Raw genomic sequence first — 8,270 nt, forward strand, 5'->3', positions numbered from 1 at the left:
TACCTCTGCTAGACTATAAGCTTCATGAGGTCGAGGACCATGTCTAGTTCATCATTTTATCCATAATGTCTAACACAGTCTCTGAAACATTGAATAAATATGTAAATGAGTTAATGAATGAAGAAAAAGCTTTATCTTTAGGGATAGAATTAAAATCAATGCTTCTCAGTAATAAGATAAGCAGCAACTTTTCTCTACTGTAATCTTAGACTACCTCAAAAACTAGTAATGACTTATCCAGCTACTGAGACGCTGTAGTAGACACTGTCTACTCATATTCTACCAACCCTCACTACAACTACCATCTATGTGATTCTGTCTAAGGGATTCTTCTGGCTGCAGGAACGTGCCAAAATGTAGAAGTGCCAAGGAGTTAATGCCTCTCTGGGAGCAATCCTCAACTGAGGAAGAATGGGGTTTGATCGATAAATACTCCAACTTTCCTTCCCCTCAGGTAAGATATCTCTGAGGCATACTCATTGCAGTCTCCTAGAGATCTCCAGCAGGACTGGGCCCCACTTACCCACAGCAATAACCAGTTTATCAATACACCCTTTATTTAAAGGTTTCCTTCTCTGTCTCACTTCCTTATCAGTGTTTCCTGAGATTATCTCCCACATAAACTGTTACACTAAAATTATTTTCAGGGTTTGCTTCTGATGGAACTAAATTAGATACTCACCTAGTTACTTGATTATTCTTCAGCTACAGTTTAGCAATCTGTAAGCATAGAAACACTCCATATTTAGTCATCTGGACCTCGGATGCCTCCTATATCTAAAATCTCCATCTGTGGCCATAACCAACTACCTTCAACTTCTTTCACTTTTTAATGAAAACTAAGTCAGCATTTGCCTTTATCATTATAGTAGTAATAATAGTAACAAATACAATAATGAAGTGTACGTTTTATAGAGCATTTACTATGTGCTAGACACTATTATAAGTGATCATGTGGATTAATTTAAGAATCCTTTGCCCTTGATCCTACCCTTGCTTCCTCCATTCTGTCAAATGTATCCTGACCTCCTTTGTCTCTCTATATGACCAGTCAGTTCTCAGGGCAATGGCAAGCAGAGTGATAGGATAAACTTAGAGTCCGTAGTTCAGAGCAGTGTTTCCTCAAAGCAGCCTAGGGTAGCACAGCTGAGGTCCACATGAGAATTGTGGCCAAAAGGAGCCTAGATCAGAATGATCTTTGTCTTCCTTCTAGAGACAAAGACCACCAGGAACACACTTAAAGTTGAACAAGTTCAGTTTAGTACTCAATGCAGTGAGAAAAACCACCATGGGGAATGTCAGTGAGAGGATTTTAGAAGATTTATCTTAGGAATCCACTTGTGTCAGGTGCTTTGAAGGAGGGTTTGAAGAAGCAGAGCTTTGTTCTGGATTGACTGCTTTCAGGAAGCAGGAGTAATTCTATGATTTAATGTCTTTTTTATTTTATTTTATTTAAATTCAATTAATTAACATATAGTGTATTATTAGTTTCAAAGGTAGTAGAGTTCAGTGATTCATCAGTTGTATATAACATGCAATGTTCATTACATCACCCGGTTATCCCATCCCCCCACTCTTCTCCCCTCCAGGAACCCTCAGTTTGTTTCCTATATTTAAGAGTCTTTTATGGTTTGTCTCCCTCTCTGACTTCATCTTATTTTATTTTTCCCTCCCGTCCCCTATGATCCTGTATTTTGTTTCTTAAATTCCATATATGAGTGAGATCATATGATAATTGTCTTTTTCTGACTGACTTATTTAGCTTAGCATAATACCCTTTAGTCCCATCCACATCAGTACAAATGGTGAGATTTCTATTTTTGATGGTTGAGTAATATTCCAGTGTGTGTGTGTGTGTGTGTGTGTGTGTGTGTGTGTACACCACATTTTCTTTATCCATTCACCTGTCAATGAACATCTGGGCTCTTTCCATAGTTTGGCTATTGTGGACATTGCTGCTATACACATTGGGGTGTGGGTGCCCCTTCAGATACTACATTTGTATCTTTTGGGTAAATACATAGTGCAATTGCTGGGTCATATGTTAGCTCTATTTTTAACTTTTTGAGGAAACTCCACACTGTTTCTAGAGTAGCTATACCAGCTTGGAATCCTACCAGTACATTAAAAGGATTATTCACCACGACCAAGTGGGATTTATTCCTGGGCAAGGGTGGTTCAAAATCCACAAATCAATCAACATGATACACTACGTTAATAAAAGAAAGGACAAGAACCATATGATCCTCTCAATTGATGCAGAAAAAGCATGTGACAAAATACAGCATCCTTCCTTGATTAAAACTCTCCACAGTGTAGGGATAGAGGGAACATACTTCAATATCATAAAAGCCATCTATGAAAAGCAAGTATCATTCTCAATGGGGAAAAACTGAGAGCTCTTCCCCTAAGATCAGGAACATGACAGGGATGCCCGCTCTCACCACTGTTATTCAACATAGTGCCACAAGTCCCAGCCTCAGCAATCAGACAATAAAAAGAAATAAAAGGCATCCCAATTGGCAAGGAAGAAGTCAACTCTCACTCTTCATAGATGACATGATATTCTATGTGGTAAACCCAAAAGAGTGCCCCCCCCAAAAAATTGCTAGAACTCATGCAGGAATTCAGTAAAGTGGCAGGATATAAAATCAGTGCACAGAAATCAGTTGCATTTCTAGACACCAACAATGAGACAGAAGAAAGAGAAATTAAGGAGTTGATCCCATTTACAATCGCACCCAAAGCCATAAGATACCTAGGAATAACTTTAACCAAAGAGGCAGAAAACTATACTCAGAAAACTATAGAATACTCATGAAAGAAATTAAGGAAGACACAAAGAAATGGAAAAAACATTCCATACTCATGGACTGAAAGAATAAATATTGTTAAAATGTCTATGCTTCCCAGAACAATCTACACGTTCAATGCAATCCCTATCAAAACACCATCAACATTTTCACAGAGCTGGAACAAATAATCCTAAAATTTGGATGGAACCATAACAGACACTGAATAGCCAGAGGAATGTTGAAAAAGAAAACCAAAGCTGGTGGCATCAGAATTCCAGACTTCAAGCTCTATTACAAAGCTGAATACCATCAAGACAGCATGGTACTGGCACAAAAACAGACACATAGATCAGTCGAACAGAATAGAGACTTCAGAAATGGACCCTCAACTCTACGGTCAACTAATCTTTGACAAAGCAGGAAAGAATATCCAATGGAAAAATGTCTCTTCAATAAAATGGTGTTGGGAAAATTGGACAGCCACATGTAAAAGAATGAAACTGGACCATTTTCTTAAACCATATGCAAAAATAAACTTAAGGTCTTAATAAATCGTATGCAGAAAGAGGGAAGACTAGAATGAAGCTAAAGCTGTATTTGGTAAAGAAGCAATAGTCATTCAGATTAGCTAGAAGAGGAACATGTTTGTTATCTTTGTGGCTTGGGCAATGTTCACGTTTTATCTGTGTTTAAGCCTGATTACAGAGTGATCTTGTTTTTGTTTTGATTAACTCTGACCATAGAGCAGCCTCATCTTATGTTGGTGTTTGGGGAAATATTTTATATTCTACAAGAAAACACCATAGCTCCACTGTGGGTGCCCAGCCAGCTTATAATAACACCAAGGCCCAGTGATGGTATCAGGCCAGCTTCCAGATGACAGGCAACACAGTTTTTCTCAGGGCACATATGCAAAGCTTCAGATTTGAAAATGAAAGAGTAATAAGTATTGCTTTTCTACACAAGATCCATTTCTCCCATTTTCTTTCATTGTAGAACTTCAGTCTTGTTCAGGGATCCACTCTGCCCCATGCGGCCATGTTCTTCAGAAGTGAGCTCTACTGACCAACTCCAAGGTAAGACCTGTGTGATCTCAGGATAATCCTATTCCCTTGACAGAGATTGGTTGAAAAACAGGCATGTGACTGAATTTTGGTCAATGATTCTTGAAGGGAGGTCTGCTTAGACACCACTGAAAAGGTTTCTCACTCTTTAGAAAGTGCCACAGGAAGACATGGTCTCTTTGCTCTCATTTTTCTCAGCCTGGTGATAATGTCAACATTGAAGACTCAGGAAAAAGAGATGTTAAGAACTTGAATTAGTAATGACAAAGGTCCTAAATCAACCAACCCTGCAGCCTCCCTACCTTGGGACTTCCAGTTGTGTGAGCTAATACATTTCTTCTTGTAGAAGAATACATTTCCTTTTTCTTTATCCAATTGAGTGAGAATTTTCTGTTATTTACATCAGTATATTCTAAAAAAAGTAGTGAGGATGAAAAAAAGATTAAGAGTCAGGGTGGTAGCCAAAGGAGAGAAGACAGGACAGAACAAAGTTCAAAAGTAAGACGTGTGGTGCAGGGATTCCCTATTGTGTTACAGCTTAAAGGAACCGCAGGTTACCCAACTGGGATGTTACGTGCAAAAACCTCAGTTTTGCCCTTATCAGCTATCTAGACTAATCAATACATCTGACTTTCTGTTGCATCTACTTTATGGAATCTCAACTTCAGATAAATTCCTCCAGTTGTTTCTGCATCCCAGCTTCTATGCTGCCAAGCACAGCTAGAGAAAAATGTGTCCTTGTACCAGTAGGTTCTACTATAAATCCTTTGTTCCTTTTAGATCAGAACCGCAAGTTCTGTATACCTCTGTGGGAACCTCGTTGTCTAAAATTATTTTATGTTGTAATTATAATTTTAAATTGAAAAATTAATACTTGCTTCTTATAAAATAAAGTAGAGCTCTGCCTTATGAATTCATCTCTCTTTATCTTCATCCATCTTTTGCTTGTTTTACCAAATCATAGACAGAGCCATGTCTTTTACCTTGCCAAGGCCAATACTTTCACAAGTGCTGGAAAACCTGCCCTCTCAGCTAGAGAATATAAGGCAAAGTGAAATAAGTCAGAGAAAGACAAATATCATATGATTTCACTCATATGTGGCATTTAAGAAATGAAACAAACAAACAAAGGGGGAAAAAAGAGAGAAAGACAGACAAACCCAGAAACAGACTCTTAAGTATAGAGAACAAACTGATGGTTGCCGGAGGGGAGGGGTTTGGGGGGTGGGTGAAACAGGTGATGGGGGATTAAGGAATGAACTTGTCCTGATGAACACAGAGTGATGTATGGAAGTGATGAATCACTATCCTGTACACCTGAAACTAACACAACACTGTATGTTAACTGTACTGGAGTTAAAATTTTAAAAATTTAATTTATAAAACCTGTCCTTCTCTCACTCTTCTTTCCTGGATCATTACAAGAGCCTCTGAACTGGTTTCTCTTACCCTATTTTCTCCCATCTAATCCAGCCTCCGTATGACTGGAACACTGATCAAATTATGTCAGTCTCCTGCTCAAAATCCTCTCTTGGCTTCTGAATGCCTATAGAAAAGGATACAAACAACAGATCTTTTCCCTTCTTGTCTTTGCTCCTTTTGTTCTCTTTTTCTGTAATAGACTTTTTCCTGCTTCACCAATTGAAGCTTTCCTCAGGTTTCAAGGCCCAATTCAAAAGTCTCTCCTCCCTGAAGATTCCCCAAAACATCCAGGTGAAACTGGCCAATTCATGTGTTCTCAGGGCCCTACATTCCTTCTTTACTTTGGCTCTTATCCTGTCACACTGTTAATATGAGTTCTCTGTGTCCATAGATATTTACCTCCAGAGCTCTACGAAATATTTCTTCTAGATAAGAATCATGAGTTTTATATACCATAGAACCTGGAACAATGAAACTACATAAAAAACCCTCAAAAATATTTTTAAACATGTTTATTAGTACCACCAAATAAAAAGAACACTAACATTTGCTCAGTATCAGATGGCATATCATATAAATAAAACCTATTTGATAAAATTACAAAGAAACATTTAAATAAGAAATTATTGGCGGCCAGCACTAAAGTGCCAGCAGCCAAAATGAAGTTCAATCCCTTTGTGGCTTCTGACTGGAGCAAGAACCACAAAAGCTATTTCAATGCATCTTCCCACATTCGCGGGAAGATTATGTCTTCCCCTCTTTCCAAAGAGCTGAGACAGAAGTAAAGTGTTCAATCAATACCCATCTGAAAGGATGATGAAGTACAGGTTGTGCAAGGACACTACGAAGGTCAGCAAACTGGTAAAGTAGTCCAGGTTTACAGGAAGATGTGTAATCTACATTGAAGAGTACAAGAGAAGGCGAATGATACAACTGTCCATGTGGACATTCACCCTAGCAAGGTGGTTATCACTAGCCTAAATCTGGACAAAGACTGCAAAAAAATCCTTGAAGGTAAAGTCAAATCTTGCCAAGTAGGAAAGGAAGAGGGCAAATATAAGGAAGAAACAATTGAGAAGATGCAGGAATAAAGTCATCTTATATATGACTTTAAATAAAAACTGTTACAATGAAAAAAAAAGAAACAAATTGTTTTTTTGTGAAAAATATAAAACCAATGATTTCATGTTTTTAATACCACAGTCTATAAAACATTATCCATCTCTTCCCATCTGCATCATGACACCCAATTTCACCTCTAGATCTCAAAAATGGGATTCTCAAAACCTGCATACACACATACATAATGGCTTAGCCTTATAAATAAGAGCTAGAATCTTGATAACATGGTACACCCTCTTCTTTCTGTGCCCTCACCATCGAATTAGGATTAAAGAAAAGGTAATAGAGATGATTCTGAGTGTGGTGATCAGAAACAAGAGTCTCCTTGTCAGATCCACTATGACTAGGGAAGAGGTATGATCCCTCGCCTCATTGCTTTGAAAACATTGATAATTACCACATCTAAACCCATCAATTGTTGAACCCACTAAATAATCCAAACTTAAAATGTTTCATATTTGATACATGTAAAATTATAAAAGATGTATTCATAATGAAAAGTGGTAAACAGTAATATTTACCATTTACTGAATGCTTACCGTAGGCTTGACACACCATGGCAACATTTTACACAGTCTTTCATTTAATCCTAACCAAATGCAGTAGATAAAATCACACCCTTATTTCAAATTAAGAAACTGAGGGTTAGAAAGTCTAAGTAATTTGCCCAAGGACATGTAGCCACTAAGAGTCAGGACAAAAACACAGATATGTCTCAGACCCCTAGCATGTGCTCTTTGCCATCACCCTATACCACAAACCCTCACAAAGAAAACACTTTTTCTTTGTGAAGCACTCTGCAAAGAAGCTCCAAAAGTACACATATGTCTCCTTTGTTTGACCAAGGAATTTCAGCAGATCAGGAATTCATTCTAAGAAAATAATCTTTCTTCCCTCTCCAACACCCCTGCTATTTAGAATCTGTTGTGAATAGAGAGACATGTGTTACTTCCAGGTAGAAGCAGTGAAAAGTCTGGGCATACTTCTCCAGTATCTCTTCCTTTGCCATGATAATTGAGCATGACACATGTTCCAGATGGCAGCTATAATATTGTGAAATTTCTATTAGACTAGGTCCCTGAGGACTATGTGCCCTGACCCCATTGACTCATGATGAAAATGTAGCATGAGTGAGAAATAAGTCATTATTATATTAAGCCACTGATATTTGGGGGTCAATTTGTCGCTGAAACATAACTCGGCCTATCCTGACTAATATATCTGCCAAATAACAAATAAAATTAAATAGGAAAAAAAACCTTATGTATAAGAGTTTTTCTTACAGCACTAAAAAATAGTTAAAATCATAAGTGGCTAACAGATAGTCAAGTAAACTATTAATGCAAGTTACCAGATAGTGAGACTACTACTTAAAATAATTGTGACACTTATGATATAGTATTAGATGGAGAAAGCAGGTTACAAAATGTATCTTCTTTGACATGCATCCTAAAACAAAGTATCTACATGTACACATGGGATTATGAAAAGACCTGGAAAAAAAATAAAACCAGTATTTTCATAAATGATGGAATAAGAATGTAGGAGAGACATTGTCATTATATGATGCAGTCTATAAAGGAATGTATTAAAATTGATCCTTTTCCCCTGCCTATCACATCAAATTAATACTTTCCTTTAAAAAGTAGATGTCTTAAGGTAAAACATTAGAAAACTAAAATAGAACAGTTGAAGTAGAGAGTTTTACATTAATAATATGCTTTTTCATATTTATAATTAATATGAAATCAGACCTTGACAAATTAAAGATTCATTTCTCTTCATATTGGCCAGTTGAGAAACTATTCTTCAGGTCAACTCCCTCTCTAGTATCAAGACCCTGCTGAGATAATCCTAAATCCTTTAC

At 37.3% G+C, this 8,270-nt stretch overlaps 1 pseudogene; it reads left to right on the plus strand.

The window, feature by feature from the left end:
• Positions 1 to 5,940: 5,940 nt before the first annotated feature.
• On the plus strand, positions 5,941 to 6,372 carry LOC103668172 (annotated as a pseudogene).
• Positions 6,373 to 8,270: the final 1,898 nt, after the last annotated feature.

Source organism: Ursus maritimus (genome assembly GCF_017311325.1).
Source record: "Ursus maritimus isolate PB19 chromosome X unlocalized genomic scaffold, ASM1731132v1 scaffold_X1, whole genome shotgun sequence".
NCBI classification, from domain to species: domain Eukaryota; kingdom Metazoa; phylum Chordata; class Mammalia; order Carnivora; family Ursidae; genus Ursus; species Ursus maritimus.